Source organism: Lynx canadensis, chromosome D1 (assembly GCF_007474595.2).
Source record: "Lynx canadensis isolate LIC74 chromosome D1, mLynCan4.pri.v2, whole genome shotgun sequence".
Classification (NCBI taxonomy): domain Eukaryota; kingdom Metazoa; phylum Chordata; class Mammalia; order Carnivora; family Felidae; genus Lynx; species Lynx canadensis.
In genome coordinates, this window is record NC_044312.2 from 22,210,611 (window position 1) to 22,229,253 (window position 18,643).

The following is an 18,643-nucleotide window of genomic DNA, read 5'->3' on the forward strand; positions in this document are numbered from 1 at the left end:
TAATACAGTATATAGAAAGTGCTTAGCTGGCCCAGTGTCTGGCACATAGTAAGCACTCAATAAATGTTTGCTATTATTAGGTATTATGTGTCTTGCTTTCCGGCCCACCACGCCTCATGGCTCTCAATGACACCCCATACCGGCTGTCCCAGAGTCACCTGGGGGAAGGAGGGAGAGAGGGAAGGTGTTGCTGTGGTGGTGCCTGTCAGTAATGAGCCTTGCACTAAATGTTTCTGGTCTGCTACTTTCCCTGGAGGGTCATGTGAGCCAGAGTGGTATGTGGCCTGCTTTGCAAGTGATTAACATGGTGTAAGCAATCTGCATAGAGAGAAAAAAACCCTCCGTTGGTATTCCATTATTCTATTAGAGTTTCAGAGCCGGGATTAAGTGGACATGATTTCTTCCTATGGGCCATTAATTTTGTTTTATTGCTGGTCTGATGGCCATTACCCTTTTTTGCCAATGCATTCCCCCATTAGGTTTGTACAATTAACAAAATATGTGCTGTTAGGGCTTTGATAGGAACAGTGGGATGGAAATAAAGGGAGGGGGTACGGCCGCTCCTGAGCCGGGGTGGGGAGAGGCTGGACCCAGGGGTGGGGCCTCAGGAATAAAGCGGGCGGGGCTTCTTCAGCACCTGCCTTGTAGCCGTTGGCATTCCAGGAGAACCGCCCTAGGACCTTTGCCGTCTGTCTCCAGGCTAGGAGTGGCGTTGCCCAGGTGGGAGGGAAGGACACTCAGGCAGACCTGTCCGGTAGTGCTGATATTTTCCTGAATCCTGTCATCCACCCTCCCGCTGGCACCACACAGCTGAGAACATAATGAGCCACCCACCCCTGTGCTGTCACTTTGAACCCGAACCTCTTCAGCAGGCAGAATAAGTCAGCCTCTAGGTGTCTGACCCTGTGACGGGAGAGACTTCCAGGGTGACATCTGCCTTCCCTCAGGGGAAACAGGAGGACCCGTGCGTGATTGAAAGGGGGGTGACTCGGGTGCCTGGGTGGTTCAGTCAGTTAAGCATCTGACTCTTGATTTCGGCCCAGGTCATGGTCTCACTGTTCGTGAGTTCGAGCCCCGTGTCAGGCTCTGCATGGAGCCTGCTTGAGATTCTCCCCCTCTCTGCCCCTCCTCTGCTCACACTCTGTCTTTCTCAAAAGTAAATAATAAATAAAAAACTATGAAAGGAGGTGGCCAATACTCAGCATCATCTAGTGATTGCCATGTGGAAATGCAGGACTGGCATTGTTAGGTCATCTGACCTTTGGAGAAAAGTTAGAAATACAGATGGTTAAAATTTGAAATTTCCCACTTTTGAGATGTTGGCGGAATTTATAAAAATTCCAGACAGGCAAGAGTCCATGGAGGGACTGCCAGTTGGCAACGCCTGTCAGACAATGAGGCGTCATGGAAGGGTTTTAAGGAGGAGTGGCCACGATCAAATTTGTGTTCCAGAAAGATGCCAGGCTGAGGGGAGGTGGTACACGGGCAAAAATGGGGTGAGGCTGGAGGCCGGGAGACCAATTAGGGCCCTGGAAGAGAGAGAAGGCCTAAGGCAGGTCGACGACGATGCCGTGGGGAGAAGGGCAGTGAGACTCCTGACGGAGAATCAGCAATCCTCCGAGGATGTCCACGGGGCCGGGAGGCTGCCCTGTGAGCAGGTCCTGTAGCTCCTGAGGGTTTGCCTCTGTAGAGGGCCCCGCCGCCCTGGAAGCCCCCACTGCACTCCCATCAGATGCAGACAGGTCACGAGGGCCTCCGGGTCCTTCTCCTGTGTATGAAAGTCGTTAGGATTAGCCCACCAGTGTCAGCATTCCTTAGAGGGGTTTATATGTGAACCTGTACTTACAGGTATGGGCCCAAGATTAGAGGCCCGGGGAGCATGACCCAGGGAGCTCTTCCATTCCCTCTGCAACAGGGTGACCAGCACTGCCCGTGGCCCAAGGGGCCGAAGACAGGTGTGGCATTAGCATTGGCTCTTACCAGGCTTCAAGAAAGGCTGCACCTTCAGTGAGGGCTGATGGGGGGCGGGGGGGTGGGGGTTGCATCTCAGAGCCAAGTATTTAGTGCCAGGTAATTTTATCCATTTTCAGCTACCTAGTTATTGTGTGATTTAGAGCCTGCTGGTCAGAGCCTACGGGGCTGTCACTGACAACCTCATTCAACAAGTGTAAATAAATAATTGGAAGCTCTTGCCGGGTGATGGGGGAGCAGAGGTGGAACAGAGAGGGTGATGGGGGGAGCACAGGTGGAACAGAGAGAAGCCTCGGCAGTGAGGTGGGGAGACACGGGACACACCGTCTGGATGGATGGGTGGTCCTTCAAGGGTTTCCTTCGGAATGGTCTCTTCACGTTTTGTCTTTCTTGGAAGTTTTGCTCTTGTGCCCGTGGATGGGCTTTCAGAGAAGAAGAGCATCTGGAGAGACCCTCGGTGCCCCAGAATGGGTTGTCGTAATTTGTCCTCATCCCAAAGGTCTGGCTGGGGCAAGACCTGAAAAGCTTGTCATGGGCAGTGGGATAAATGCAGAAGGCCTCAGTCTTCTTGATTTGCCTCTCGTTCTCCTTTTCCATTCAGTTGCTGCCTGCCTTAGCTCAGAACACATAAAAACAACAAAAATCCTCATTTATTAGTATGTTCCAGGCAGCTCTAGGTGCATCATCTCATTTAAAGATGCTACTATTGGGGCCCCTGGGTGGCTCCGTCGGCTAAGCGTCCGACTTCGGCTCAGGTCATGGTCTCACAGTTCGTGAGTTCGAGCCCCATATCAGGCTCTGTGCTGACAGCTCAGAGCCTGAAGCCTGCTTTGGATTCTGTGTCTCCCTTTCTCTCTGCCCATCCCCCCGCCTCTCGCTCTCTTAAAAACTAAATAAACATTAAAAAAATTTTTTTACAGATGCTACTATTAACCCCCTACCTTTTAAACAGGAGAAAATTGAGGTTTATAGAGATTAAGGTTAGGTTAACGATGGACCTAGGTTTGAATCCAGAACTATCTGGTTCCCACATCTTTAGTCTTAACCAGGGTGATATACTGAGGTGCCTTAGCATGAGACTTAGAGCCCTCCCTGGCAGGTTAGTCTGGGCAACCTCACAGGTATATAGATATCAGATGGAATTTCGGTTTAAGGATTATCTAGTAGTCTAACCATATCATTTTGCCTATGGGGAAACTGAGGCACGGAGGGGGTAAAGTTTCTTGTCCAAGATCGCGCAGTAAGTTGATGACAGAGTGAGGGCGTGAACCCGTGTCTGGTGAACACCCCAGGCCTAGTGTTAGACTCATGTTCTATGTGTTCTCTGTGTTAGACTCATGCCCTTGCTAAGCCCTAAGTTCATCTCTCTCCAGCCTTCCAGCTTTCCTGGGCATGCTCCACGGGTGCCACTCAGCTCTCCTGGAGCATGTGCTACCTCCTGCAGGAAGCTTTGTTCTGTCCCTCTTCTACCTCATTCCCAGACAAACATTCAACAACTCGTTCCTCATTAACCACTTCACAAGTTTCCTCATATTTATAAATGTGAGTGGTCAGTCTCATTTATAGTTCCATTTTATTTTCATGGTGAACAAGACAGGCCTGAGTTTAAATTCTGGTCCTATTATTGCACGGCTGCTTGTCTGAAGGCTTTTGACATGAACCCTTGCTTGCCAGGACCACACACTGCTGGCTCTGGAAGGCTCTAAAATACATGGCGCATAGGTGGTTCCCCAGCATGTGTCCGGGATCAGTGCCAATTAAAGTAGACTTTTCCACGGATCACGAGTGAAAACTAAGGACAGCATGGAGAGGTCACATATTAACACGTGTGTGCACACATGTGTGTGTGCGTGCATGTGTGAGAGAGAGAGAGCAGACAGACAAAGAGAGAGAGGCAGAAAGAGAGGGAGAGGGAATACATTCCATGATGCTGTATTTATTCAATTCAAAGAATGGTCCTGTTACTCCCCTTACTTTGGGGGTTGAGTTACTTTATGAAATGATGATAAATGAAGACAGTATCAATGTTTTATCAATATAGAAGTTTGTCAACCCTATCAGACTCCTAATTTTTTTTTAACCTTTCATAGATGGGTGAAGCCATGTCTGGGAGACCATGGTTGGAGCACCTTCTCACCCAGTGCAGATTCTCCTTCCAGGGTTGGGGAGCTCACTACCTTCTGAGGAAGCCTAGCTCATTTTTGGATGGTTCTCATTGCTAGAGGCTTCTTTCTTATATCGAACTGAAGGTTGACTTCCTCTAACATCGACCAGTTAGTCCTAATCTTATTGTCTAGTGTAACACAGTCCTTCTTTCATACAATTTCTTCAAATATTTAGGGGACCACCATGTGGGAGAAGGACGTGTAATCTTATGGACAAAGCCCTGTGTCCTAAGGGACACAGCCTCCTAGGAATGAAAACAGTGACAACAAAATAGCAATGACAATAGCTAACATTCAGCGAGTGCCTATTTTGTGTGAGTCACTGTCCCAAGCACTTTGCAGGATACAAAATCATTCAGTCCTCACACTAACCTCAGAGGTAGAACCCTTATTAACCCCGTTTTACAGATGGAAAACTGAGGCACAGAGAAGTTAAGTAACCTGTCCATCCCACTAGTAAGTGGTGGAGCCAGGATGGAAAACTGTGCAGGCTGGTTCCAGAGCTTGAGCTTTTAACGGCTAAACTTTTAACCCGAGCTTTAGCCACTGGACATCTTTGCTCACCTCCCCTCTTCACTGTCAAAGATATTGAAATGGAGGCGGGGGTGGGGGGGGGGGTGCCTGGGTGGCTCAGTCTCGGTTAAGCGTCCAACTTCGGCTCAGGTCATGATCTCACGGTTTGTGAATTCAAGCCCCGTGTTGGGCTCTGTGCTGATAGCTCAGAGCCTGGAGCCTGCTTCGGATTCTGTGTCTCCCCGCTCTCTACCCCTCCCCCCCCCGAAAAAATAAATAAAAACATTAAAAACAAAAAAACAAAAAAAGAAATTGGTTTTTGTATTGAGCCCAAATCAGCCTGTCCTCAAAGCAAGTGGCTTATCCAATTCGGCAAACCACCTCACCCATCCCAGGCCTCAGTTTCCCTGGTCTGATTACAGTTCAGTCCCACAATCAAGGGAGTGGGTTGAGAGAAAAACACAGAAGGGACTGGTGGGATAATTTGCATGCCCTCTGCACCCTTCCCTCGCTCTTGGCCTAGCTTGTCTTTCCTCTTCAGACTCCTCAGTATTCTAGAGAGTCAGCCAGTAGACATCCTTTATAAGAGTCATGGGCTGGGGAGCCTGGGTGGCTCAGTTGGTTAAGCGTCCAACTTCGGCTAAGGTCATGATCTCGCAGTTCGTGAATTCAAGCCCCATGTCGGGCTCTGTGCTGACAGATCAGAGCCTGGAGCCCGCTTCAGATTCTGTGTCTCCCCCTCTCTCTCTGCCCCTCCCCTGCTTGCAGTCTGCCTCTCTCTTTCTCTCAAAAATAAATAAACATTAAAAAAAATTTTTAATTTAAAAAATACATTAAATGGGATGTCAAAACTGCATCTTAAATTAATATGGATTGATAAGTCAAGAGTGAGGGGACGGTTCATCCCTCCGTTGGACACTATATGGGAATGCAACTTAAGATCACATGTAATGGATTTCAAAGCAACACCACACTCTGGGGTCATCCTGAGCTTCTGTTAAATTCAAATAACCCACATCTTTTTTTTTTTTTTTTTAACCAGCTTACCCTGTTTGGTGTTTTTGCGATTGACTTTTGAATGTGAGAGTGGGATTTGGTGAATGTATCCTTGTCAAATCTTTTTCTACAATTCTGTAAAAAATAAAAATGGATTTGCATGTGGACATAAGATGTAATAATTTGATGGGTCAGAGTGATGGGATGGTGGGCCATATTCCTTTATCTTCAAAGTTACCTCATTTATGGCTGTCGTGATGTTATTGTGCAAGAAACAAAAACTGGTAGAGGAAAACTTGGACTTTGTAGTTTTGGCGCCTTCTTTCAGCTTGTTAAAAGCTTTCTAACACTTTTGAATCCACCTCTCCAGTAGAGGCTATCCTTCCCAGCTTTACAGCATATGTAAATGGGAAGTCTGCCATATCTTCTTCTCAGGTGCTGGTGTCTCAACACACAATCCCAGAGGGCAGGGATAAAACACCACTGCATGCAATTCCATCTAGAGACTTCTTACACTGAGTTCACACGTGCTCAGTAGCAGCATGGCAGTTGTTCAAAAGAACGTAAGCTGGAGCCCACTGCCAACCGCTGCCCATCCATGGCTGGTCCCAAGGTGCTGGTTGTAGATTCTGTTTGGAATGAACAGGGTCTACCAATGAACATTTCAACAGACGTACACAGAGAACTACGGTGGGCACTTGGCGAGGTTCTGGGGCTATAAAGATGCATAAGACGTGGTCCTTGTCTCAGAGGTACCTCCTTGAGCCATTCATCTTGGTCACGCAGATGTTAGTAGACAGCCCCAGAGGAAGTACGGACACCATCCTGAACAAGAGGGACATTTTCTTTTCATGAGCACATCACGCTATGGCCCACGCCCAAATCTTCTGTCTGAAATGCCACCGCTTCCAAGAAGCCTCTCTGTCTTAATTAAAGGGAAAATATTATTAGAGGGGTCGGGGCAAGGGGGTTCCTCTTCTTTGTGTCATTTCCTTGATGAAAAACTTTCAATGGCTCTCTACCAGCTCCTACCCCCAGCCTGGCCTCTTGGCCTGACACTCAGAGCCTTAGATGCTCTGGCCGCATCTGGCTTATTCAGTGTTGGTCTCTCCTGGTTGCTTTCAGGCAAAACAGCCTCTGCCTTGTCCCAGGGCACTCCCATGCTGCCCCCCTCTCATCCATGCCTGGATTGCTCCGTTTCCACGAATGCCCTCTTGCTCCCTTCTGCTGGCCAAATCTCGCCAATCTCCAAGGCCCCATGCAAGTTCTCCCTACGCCCAAATACTCCTTGAGCACCTCAGCTCTCGCCAACTTCATTTCTCTGTGGAGAGAGAATTATAGTCCCTACCACACAGCTCAGCACTACTGTGCGTATAGCCTTGTCTTGCACAATATCTGGTGATGTTCCATATGGGTAATCTTATTTCCCGAATGACGTGGCAGCATTTTTATAGCAGGACCCATCCGTGGGATTTTATTCCTGCTGCACCTAGCCAGCGTCGATCACGGAGCAGACACTCATAAGCATGTGCTGGGTTTTTCTTGTTGTTGTTGCTCTATTTCCAGAAAGAGAATTAAAAGCAGTCACATTTTTTTATCTTTCCAGTCCTTCCCTCATCATTCTTCTCCATCTAGCCCAACTGCACTCTTCACCTTTCCTTGAAATTTCTCTCTTCCATCCAGACTTTCCATAATCCTGCCATAAACAACAACCTGGGCTTTGTGGTTTGCTAGTTTTTCACAGCCTTCCCCATGTAGGTTGCAAGCTTTCACAGGGGCCGTTCAGCTCTGTCCCTCTGCATGGGGTCTCCCTTCAGACGGGAGGCATCAGTAAATGATTATTGCCTTGGTCAGCTCAGGGCTCTCAACAGCCATGAGCCTGTTTTTCTCCGGGATTCCTATAGGGAAGGGGATGAAACTCGCAAGAAATTGAGGCAGCAAGCAGGTAAGGAGGGAGTGATCCTCTCTCTCTGTCCTGGTTAGCTGTCTAAACAATGATCATTTTGCACCAAGAGTGCCTGGATCGGGAAGTTTTCCCACTCAGGACTGTGGGAATAGAGCTGCAGTCCTGTGCTGCTCCTGAGCCAGAACGACTCCTGAGTTTACCCTCATCCCACGTTGGCTCTCACTCAGAGCTCTCACTCAGCAGAATCATACACATCTATAAAAAACGTTTTCTTTTATTGACAGGTGAAGTCTGGAGCAGGATTCTGAGGCTTTCTGTCCTCCATGCCGCTCACCAGAAAAGGGACTGTGAACTGTAAGTAACTTTGATTGGTGTTTCCAGGCTGACTCAATAAGGTTACGGGTTAAAGACCAGCCCTGAACCTAATCTTTAACAGTCATGCAATTGTGCAAGAGAAATCCTCAACAATGAGCTAGTCAGAATGTAAAATACAGTGGACTTCTAATTAGATTAGGTCTGAATGTGACAAAGAAGCCCTGTAATGTGACATCCTATTTAATTAGACTTTATTGATTGTGCATTAAGGTGGACCTGATATGTTATGTGTGTCATGAGTGTTGGAGAGGGAAGCTCTTGAGTTTGCAAGGCCAACCCAGACCCCAGCCATTGTCATCTGTGGGCTAAGCTGGGGAGTCAGGGAAAGCCCACACTGGCTTTGACACCCGGTTGATTTCTAGGGCGGCGTGAGGGAGGGGAAGGGGGACACTGCTGGTGGCAATGATAACACCACCTTAAGCTCACGTGCTCATTTTGGCTCTCCCGCTTGGCAAAAGTCTACCCACCTGCAGGACCCAGCCTAAGTCGAGCCTGCTCCACGAACCCTTCTTTAGTCCAGCTAGAAGTGATTTCTCCCTCTCCTGAAGTTCTTCTGTGCTCACATGGCAACCTCCCCCCTGACCGGCATCTTCCTGCGCGCCCCCCCAGCCAGGCTGTGAGCTCCTGGAGGGCAGTCTGGGATTCCGGGGTCTCTGTGTTCCCACTGCACCCTCAACCTGGTCTCTGCTCAGCAGATGTTAGCCAGAAGACTGGGTCGCCCGGGCTATGTAGTTCCCCCACCCCGCTTCTGGGGCTACCGGAGGCTGGGCTGCTGCCGCGCCTTTGATAGTACATTGGCTTCCAACCAGTCCATGGAATTATAAATGATTAACCGTTATCAGCGCACATCTTCACCTCTGTGTAAAAATAGATTGACTGTAATGAGTATTTGAATAAATCATAAGAATGGCCGCCATGCGATCGTCTAACATCCTGCCGATGGCTGCCCGGTGAGTGAGCAGGGCGCCGGCCCTCCCGCCTAATGGCCTGCGATTCAGTGCTGGTCGCCTCTGTGATTGACGGGCTGCGGCTCCCAGGGCACCTCCTCCACAGCCCAGGCTCTGGAGTGGTCGGATCCCCGGGCCCCAGTGGGAGGGGAAAGGTGGGGGGTGGGCAGGGAAGGGTGCCTCCCTCCATCCTGTTCCGGGAAAGCCTACCTGGGAGATGCAGCCGGGGGCTGGGGGAGCCAGCGTAGATAGACCTTGGTGAGAATCTTGTCTCCTCGCACTGGAGGTTAAAGGGGCCTCATAAGTCAAGTCAAGTATGAGAGAAGCAAGCTGAGCGTAAACCTTAATGAGAGTGGAGAGTGGGGGAAAAGATGTGCATGTTCCCTCCCTGTGGCCGAGGGCCCCCCACACGTGTCCAGGGGAAGCCCCCTCACTTAGGAACACGCTCTTGGACCTGCACTGAGAGATAAGAGCATGAGGACCCTGCCTTTTGGAAGGAAGGCGGGGGGGGGGGGGGGGGGGGGTGGGCTCAGAGGGCCTGGGGCCACTTGAGGAGGGAATAGTCTGAGTGAAGACCTGTGAAGGCTGGATTTGAGAGGGAAGCAGCAAACATCCTGTTTCATTCCAGCGGTGTTCCAGTTACTGTGGCTGTGTAACAAGCCACCCCAAAAGTTAGTGTCTTAACAGTGTTTTTTATGTGCATATTCTGTGAGCCAGGAATTCAAACAGGGCACGATAGGGACAGTTTGTCTCTGTTCCGCTGGGTCTGGGATCTCGGCTGAGGCAGGTGAAAAGCTGGGTGCTGGAATCAACTGAAGGCTCATTCACTTATAATTCGGGGGGCTAATACTAGCGGTTGGCTGAGATGTTAGCTGGGCCTGTCGTCCAGGCCCATGTGACTGCTCCAGGTGGCTTGGGCTCCTTCTCAGCATGGCGGCTGAATGCCAGGAAGGGAGCACCCTGAATGAGAACAAGAGCCGGGTGGGAGCCGCATTGCCGAAGTCAAGCAGCATTACTTCCACCATGTTCTCTTGGGTGGGGCAGTTACACAGGCCTGCCTCAATGCAAAGAAGGGAACATAGACATCCCTGCCATCATGACTCGAAGGATGAGTGTCAACAGCACATGAAAGGAGGAGATAGGGATGGGATATATGCTGTTGCAACCATCTTTGGAGAGCACAATCTACCACGACTGGTACCTGGCAAGTCTGACATAGTATAGCCTCACAATTTCCACAGACAGGCTGAAGAAACCCCCATCCTTGGGCATCAAACTGTCCCTCATGTCACGGAATGTCTGGGTTTAAAGCCCCTCCCCCCGAGAGGCCAGGCTAGGCTTCCTCCCAAAGCGGGACCCCCCAAGGACATGCTGGAGTTCGGAGTTCCTGCAGCTGGCGGAAGCTTCCATATTAGTGTCCATTTCCGCAAAAGTAGTCCAGTTTGCAACTCACAGCTTGAGGTGCCAGGTATGGTGGGACACTTAGATCTGTGACCAAGGATTTCTCAAGCTTACAGCCTTCATTCAAGGCTCCCCACACCCCCAACTCAATGGCCTTCCAAGCTGGGGGAGGTTTCAGCCAAAGATCAGGACTTAAGAGGCTACTGGGGCTCTGTAGAGGACTGGGGAAATCTGGGCAGCCTTTCCTATCTGATCCCCGTGTCCTCTCTTTTTCCTGCCCTTCTGCCACACACTATAACCTGTGCCATTAAGGGACCAGACCCCCTTTCCTTTGTCATTTTACTGACATGGATGCAGCTGAATTTTGGAAGAGAATCTGAGTGCCTGGATGCCTTGTTGTGACTTAAGAGGATAGAAACAAAACTCAAGCAACAGAAGAGTGGAAACAACCAATTCATTTCTCCAAAGGGCTGAGATATGAGAATGGCTAATGCTGAAAGGGTGGGAACAGGGAGGAGAGGGATAAGGGGGCTTGGTTTTGATAAAAAGGTGCTGGAGTTGGAAAATGTAGGTCAGGAAACTAAAGTTTAATTTGGACAAGTGAAGGAACTGATAAAAACGTAAAGATCATTTGTATTTTCAAGGCTCCAACTTGGAGGTGGGGGGATTGGATCTGAAGCCCCAAAATGAGTTTGGATCCTGGCTTAGCACCTTTGTGACCCAGGCATATCTGCTTGGGCTTCAAAGCCCTCATGTCCAGAATGGAGATGGGATTGTCTACGCTTCCCAGGTCTGCTGTGGGGACTGGAGGGAAGCCAGCATGCGAAAGCACTAAAGCCATTCTTGGCACACAATAGCTACTCAAAAAACGGTTCAGTCATTTCATCCACCCAGTAAATAAATAAAAAGTGGGGTTGGAAAGATTGTCCCTCTCCATTGCTCCTGACAGGGATGGTCAAGAATCTCTCCTTTAACTGTATCCTCCATAAAAGTTCACTCATAAACTATTGATATTTTAATAATACACATTAGCATCTTGCCCTTTGACAAATGAATATTGAATGAGCAATAAAGAGGCAAAAGAGTAACCAGATTTAGGGCTGGCTGCAGGGAAGCTGGGATCTTATGTAGTTGTCAGAGGGAATATGCCCCTTTCCAGGCACCTTGTGACTCATCTCTCTCCCCAGTGACCCCTAGGAAACAGCTTTGTAAAGAGCGCTCAGATTCTAGCCCCGCCCAGTGTGAGCAGGATTTCTCCTACCATTTCTTTCACTTGGCTGGAGGGGACTTGGGAGAAGAGAGGAAAAGTCATTAAAGAGCTGCTAAAGGCATGGATGTTTTGTCCACGTGTGAAACACCTTAGATCTCTCCATTACCTCTGCTAAAGGTGCCGACCTCTTCCTGATTCGAGATCTCCCGCTCCACAAATTGAAAAGTCTAGAGACAGTGCACCCACCCCCAATCAGGTGATGAGCTTAAGAAATGTAGCCGGGACACAGGGGTGCCAGAGCACCTGGCGTGGGGGTCCCAAACAGACTGAGTTCAGCCACTGGCCCTTGACGAAATTCAAAGGCAGGGAGAAGAGCGGTGGTGACATAAGAAAGGCATTTATTTCAGCGAGGCCAACACCAGGAAGACAGTGGCCCAGCATCTCAAAGACCGGCTCCACAATGCTGAAAATAAGAACATAAGGAAAATGTGGGACAAAGGTCGGTGGGTACACGCAGGTGGGCGGTAAAGGTCAGGTCCATCACTGTCTTGGGGTCAATCACAGGAGTCTTGCTGGTGTCAGGACAGTTGTTCTTGCTTGAGGGGGTAGTTTTGGTTCCTATCACGGGATGCTTTGTGCACAGGGTCGTTTGAGTTAAGAGATGAGCTGGAAAGAACTTAATCAGTTAGGAAGTACAGACTGAGATCGAAATGGAGGTAGCTGAAGTCCTCTTTCAGAAATAACTCACACTAGTTCTACCCGCCTCTCGCCCTTTCTCCTCCAAATCTTGATTGGGGCAGTTGCAAAGGCCTATGGGGGGGTGTGTTAAGGTTTATAAGACAGAATTCCCTGCCTCTTGCAGCTCCTGTGCCCAGCCCCACTGCCATAGCCTCCAGTATCTCGTGGCCTCCATCTGGGCTGGGAGTCCTTGAGTGTGCAGAGAACAGTGACAGGGGCTCTTCGTTGGTCCGGCTTAATTGGTGTGATTTAATGGCGTTTCTGGCGGATTCAGATTTATACGGCTTTCTGAGCTGCAAATCTGCTTTCTAAATGTAGAATTTTTGTGGAGTGGTAAAAAATAATGGCTGTTCTGTGATTCCTGCCTCCCGAGCTAGGAGATTGCAATTTACATTATGCAAATAGACATTATGCAATCAAGGCACTTTAGCAGGAATCTGGCGGCAGAGCGGCCGCTGATGAGATGCCGAGGTCTGCAGCCCCAACTGAGGGGCTCTGCAAGAGCGGAGATGAAGTGGGGAGCGGGTGGAGCCGGCGGGAGGAGGCAGAGTCTGTTCCGGCTGGCCCAAGGAGGCAAAGTGGAGCCTGCCCAGAGATGAATGCATCCGGGGAGCTGCCAAAGCGACTCTCTCAATTAATGGCTTTGTTTAATCATACCCCCTGTCCAGAGGAGTATTGTCTTACGGATAATTTCGTTTGCCTAACGAGATTTTGCTAATTAAATCTCCTTTCAGTTGGTGTGACTATGCCTGCAGGAGAGGGGGCTATTTGGAGTCTTCTCCATAAACCTTTCTGGAGAGGAGCTGAGAAGGAGGGGAGGGAAGGAAGGGAGGGGAGAGAAGAGGAAGAAGGGGAGGGAGAGACTTCCTGCTGTGAGCAGGACTGGAGAAGCTTTGAGGGTTTGGGAGCTACAAGCTGGCTGCCGCCACCCACCCGGCCTTTCTGTCCTGTTGGGTAGAAGCGCAGACTCATAAATCTTTGTTCCACCCGAGGGATTTCCCCCTTTTTTTCTTCCTCTCTGGCTCCTGTCACCTCTGCTGTTATCCCTTCTCAAGTTCTTCCCAAATCCCCAGGAGATCTCGAGGGATTTCCAAGTAGTGCGTGGTGGTGGTGGTGGCAGTGGTGGTAGAGAGATGGTGGCCATGTGGGAACCCTCCCCTTGCTCTTGCCATTAGCCAGCCAGTCTGGCTCTTCGGAGAGGAGAAATCGCTCCCAAATTGACCATTTCTCCAGGGATAATTGCGTCAATCAAAGAGGAGAATACCTCATCAAATTCATTTATCATCAGAGTCGGCCAAGGATAACCTCCTATATATGGAGGAGCCTAGTGCTGCGCCTGAATAGTGGGAGCCTAATTAATACTGTTGTATCTGGCCAGTCACGCCTGTGCCCCGCAATCCCCAGTGGTGCTTTGCTGACCATAGCCTACTTGGCCTGATTTACCGTGGGCTTCACAGCTCAACCCTGTCTACTTTTCCAGTTTCATCTCCTACCCCCCATGCTGTTCCTTCTTCCCTGTTACTTACAGACACTCAGACACATGGGCACATTCCTACTCCTGATACCCCAAATACACCTAGTTGCTCAGTTCCCCTCAGATACTCTGTATAACTTCACACCTCAGTGCCTTTGCACTTGCCATTTCCTCTCTCTGGAATCTCCTTGACCTGGTAACCCCTGTTCCTCTTGCAATACCCAGCTCACATATCTCCTCTATGACTATCTCCTTATGGAGCTTCCCCCAGCTTTTGTGAAATACTGCTGCACTCCTTCTTTTCATCTATGTCATTATAGGACCTTAAATATAGTTATTTGTCTGTCTATCCAAGTTAAGGACTGAATCTTATTCTTCTCCTATCCCAGTACCTAGAACAAGGCCTGACCATAACAGGCACCCTACAAGGTTGGTTGAATGAAAAAAGGAATGAATGCACCTAGGAGAAGAGGGTGGGGTGATGGAGAGGTACTCCCTGGTAAGTCCTTGAAGCCCCAGGACGTACAATGGCAGTACGAAGTCAGGAGACTGATTTCTGTTGAGATTCTGCAGAGTTGCCTGTCCATTACCTTTACTTCCTGGGTGGGGAGGCACTACCTCTGTGGGCTAGCTCACGCACTACGTGTGTCAGCACCTCCTGTCACACATCCTCACATAGATCCTGTGAGGTGGGGATTGGTTTTGCTGAGGGAACCGAGACTAATATATCCACATCAGGAAGCAAAGCAGTGGTCAGCTGTCACTGGGCCCACTGGCTGGGTCCCAACAGGATCTACCTCTAGGCAGGTAAAAGCTATGCTTTCCAGTGTCTCTCCCCATTTATCCATCCATCCATCCATCCATCTATCCATCCATCCATCCATCCTTCCATCCTTCCATCCATCCATCTTTCCATCCATCCTTCCATCCATCCATATATCCATTCATCCACCCAGGCATGCATGCATCCATCCATCCACCCATCCATCCTTCCATCCATCCATATACCCATTCATCCACCCTTGCATGCATCCATCCATTTTTCCATCCATTCATCTACCCATGCATGCATCCATCCGTCAATCCATCCACCCTAGAAGTGTATCACATCCTTGCTGCCCATGACACCAGGGCTCACACAGTGCTGGAACGCCTGTATGTCTGTGTGGTGTGCTATAGGGTGGGGAGAAACTTAGACCCCACGGGGCAGCCTCTCCCTGGATCTGGACTGTTACCCAACTAGTGGTGGGGATGTCAGGTGTGGAGGAGTCTGCATTCCATGCTGGGGAGCATGGGGATGGTCCAAGAGAAATGGCTCCTATCTTCACGTGTGATAAGGGTATGTGTATGTTACATGTGCACGTGCAGGCTGCAGGTGAGTGAGCATGTGAGTGTGTGTGAGTGAGCATGTGTGTGCATGTGAGTGAGTGAGACAGTGTTTGTAGAGAGCGGCTTTGTGTTTGTCTTGTTTCCTGAGTTTCAGTGCTTTGCTTTTTGCCCTGGTGTTTTCCTATTGGTCCAGATACATCTGTCAGGGTGCTTCTCTGCAGCTAGGCTTTTATTCATCTTAATATGCCCACCGTGCTCTCGATGCTCTGAGTCTGAAGTATTTCTTGGTACATAATAGGTGTTCAACCAGTGCTCCGGGATGCACTGAATGGTTGAATGGCTGAATGATTGAATGAGTGCACAAGTATGCACTCTGGTGTTAGTTAGACCTGACTTTGAGCCTTAGTACTGTTATTTGTGTTGCTGAGACCTTGGGATCAATTTTCTCATCCAGAAAGTGAGAATACTGAAACTACCTATTCTATCTTTCTCAAAGGGCTGTTGGTAGAGGATCGTAAGAGGTCTGTGAAAGTGGTTTATAAACTATGGAGCACTATGCAAGTATAAGAGGTTGTTATTATAATGGTTATTACACTTGAAGTGATCATTGTGTCTGAAAATTAGGGATTCTGTTTTCAAGAATATAAAACCATCCTGGCCTGATTTGAACTCTGAGATTTACAGAGCAATCATTATAGGAACTGATTCCAGGTTTGCCCAGCTGTGGGAACTCTCAAGGGGCTGGGGTGGGAGGCAGGGGCTGGTGAAAACTGTCCATCTTCACTTCATGCCACCCGTCTCCCAAGTGGACCCACACAAAGGTCTCTCCTGAGTCTCTGAAATTGCCTAGACTTCTATGCCTCATTATCTTTGCAAATGCTGTTCCCTCTGGCAGGAATGCTTGTCTCCTTTTCTCCACCCTCTTCTGACCCTCTCATGCCGCCAAGTTGCCGCACTGTCCCCAGGCTCCCAGGCTACCAAGTCTGCCTCTCTGAAGGCATTTATCACAGTGTCCCTGGGACTGTTAATATCTGCCTCCCTGGCTTCAGCTTGCACTTCTAGGACAGAGGAGGGCTTCTTCCCTGCAGCCCCAGAGCTAAGGGGATGGATGGCTAGACGGTGAAAGGTGAAGGGGAGGGTTGGGATTTGGTAGATGCCCAGGATTTGAGCTTTTTTTTTTTTTTTTATTTTTTTTAATTTTTAGAGAGGAGAGAGCACAAGCAGGGGAGACAGGCAAAGGAGAGAGAGAGAGAGAGAGAGAGAGAGAGAGAGAGAGAGAGAGAGAGAATCTTACACAGGCTTCATGTTCAGCGTGGAGCCCGATGCAGGGCTCTATCTCACAACCCTGGGATCATAACCTGAGCCAAAATCAAGGGTCAGACACTTAACCGACTGAGTCACCCAGGTGCCCCAGGCTTTTGAAGCCCCAAGTCTGTAGGGGAAGATGAGGAAGAAGCATCAGAGAAATGAGCACTGCCTTGCAAATAACCCCCAAATTTCTGAGAGCTATTTTCCACCCACTTTCATGCCCCAGATGTTGAATAGGCTGATCTTCCATGGGGTTTCTGGGCCTGGGGACATCAGTCCTGTACAGGTGAGTGACTGACCATCAGCCAGGTGGGAGGTGAGGCCTCCAGGTTAGAGCTGAGGCCTCAGGACCCGGAGGCACCTGCCTGTTGCTGACCCCTACAGGTGAGCAGTTACCCACATGGGGAGGCAGGTGCTGCCTACCTCCTTCCTCAACCCTTCCAGATTCTTTCTCTTGGTGGAGTCAGCCCCAGCTGGTGGAAAATCTGTTGGAAGCCCTCCTAGGAACTGGCTCCCTTGCTTCTCTCCCTGTGTTTGGAGGCATCTTGTCTCCACCCTGCTCTGGGCCTCTCCCCCACACTCTCCCACTCCCAGCCGCTCTCCTGGAGCCCCAGGCAGCCGCAGCCAAGTGCCAGGGGGCTGGGAGCGTTTTCATTACCGAATGCACTGAACCTATTTGTGAGTGTTTTGCAAAGTGTTTAATCCAAGGTGTTCCCTCAATTAAATTAGTGCAAACATCTGTGTCCCACATCCACCCCCATTTGCATTCTGTGCCATTTATTACAGCGGGAAATTGGAATGCACCTTAGGAATACTTAGGACCGAATTAGGCTAGGTTGGGGTGGGCGTCTGGGGGTGGGTGTCTGAGGGTGCCTGGGAGGTTGGTCCACAAGGTGGATCCTTCTCCAGGCTGGAGTTTGCGGGCGGAAGAGTGACTTTCTGGCGCAGGAGACTACACGGAGAGAAGCATCAAGGGGCCCAAGACCACCGGTCTTGTGGGGGAGGTTGAGTGAGTTTAATTAATGCCCCTGATCCCCACCTGGGCCTAAGTACCTGCGGAGGCAGGAGGAGTTCACTGCTGTTGTGTTGTAACTTTAAACCCAATTAAAAAAAAAAAAGTGTATCACATTCAAGTGACCCACCTGGGTCTCTCCCTGGGGGAGCCTTTTCCTGCTGGAAGGCTTGTTTTATTGTTGTTGTTGTTTGTTGTTTGTTTTTTTATCATGAAACTGCTCAGCCTTGGTGACTGGCTGAGTGTGGGTGGCCGCTCTCTTCTCCATACCATGTGATTCCCACGATTGTCAAGTACTTCGGGAGTCCTACTGTTCTACTAATGTCGGGGGCATTGAAGAAGAATAGTTTCCGCTGTGTGACAGGTGCTGCATCAGCGCTTCTCACGCATTATCTGTTGTAACCCTCCCCACAACCCTCTGAGACAAGTCCTCTAATAACAGAACAAATGAGGGAGCCAGGCATAATCAGAGAGGTTAAGCAACACACCATTGTCCCACAGCTAGAAAGAGGAGCAGTGAACTCACGTCTGCACGACTCTGAAGACAGTGCTTCCCGCTGTACTCGGACATCTGTCTCAGATGAAGCAGCTGGGATTGACTTTGAATCAGAGACCTTGTCACCTCCTCAGATCTGGCGGCCAGCACGCCCTGGCCAAGCTGTGCAGAGGCGCTGGTTGTTCCCCACCTACCCCAGGTTTCTAGCCCTCTCTGATGGGATGGCATCGCCTGTGGCTCCTGGGTCCTATGATGGGTTGCTCAGCCTGCAGGTGACTCACCTGAGGGAAGAGACTCCTGGCTTTTGTGGGGGTGGGGCAGGGAGCAAAAGGAGAAGCTGGGAGGCGGGGGGGGGGGGGGGGGGGGGGGGGGGGGGGGGGTATTGAGGAAGAGGCTCAGAGGATGCTCAAGGACCTTAGAGATCCTTGAGCTCAAGCTCCTTAGTTACTGAGTGGGGAAACTGAGCTCAAAAGGAGCTGACAACTTGCCTCAGGCCACTGAGGGTTTGCTGGTAGAAGCTGGAATGGAACCCTGGGCTCCCAACTCCTGGGAGGGGAACTATGTCAGGGCCTGGAGAGGTCCCCAGGATTTCATAGGGCAAGGGCCGGCTTTCTGGATATGTAAAATATAAGTCAAGGCTGGAGCAAGGGACCAGGGTGAGAAGGGGATGGGAGGCTGCTGTGGCTGTGGCTACTAAGGGTCCTTACGAACTGCCCTTAAGAGAGAACCTTCCAGGTCCTAGAGGGCTGCTGGCCATCTACGGCCTGGGCTCTGGGGCAGTTTCTCACCAACTGGGGACATC

At 49.9% G+C, this 18,643-nt stretch overlaps 1 protein-coding gene across 4 annotated transcripts in view; it reads left to right on the top strand.

Moving 5' to 3' along the window:
- The window catches only part of PKNOX2 (PBX/knotted 1 homeobox 2), a 284,066-nt gene that overhangs the window by 82,302 nt on the left and 183,121 nt on the right, over positions 1-18,643 (top strand). For all 4 annotated transcript variants that reach the window (XM_030333207.1, XM_030333206.1, XM_030333201.1 and 1 more), the window contains exon 2: positions 7,836-7,905. The gene's annotated coding sequence lies outside the window, so the exon portion shown is untranslated. The remainder of the gene's footprint in view (positions 1-7,835; positions 7,906-18,643) is intronic.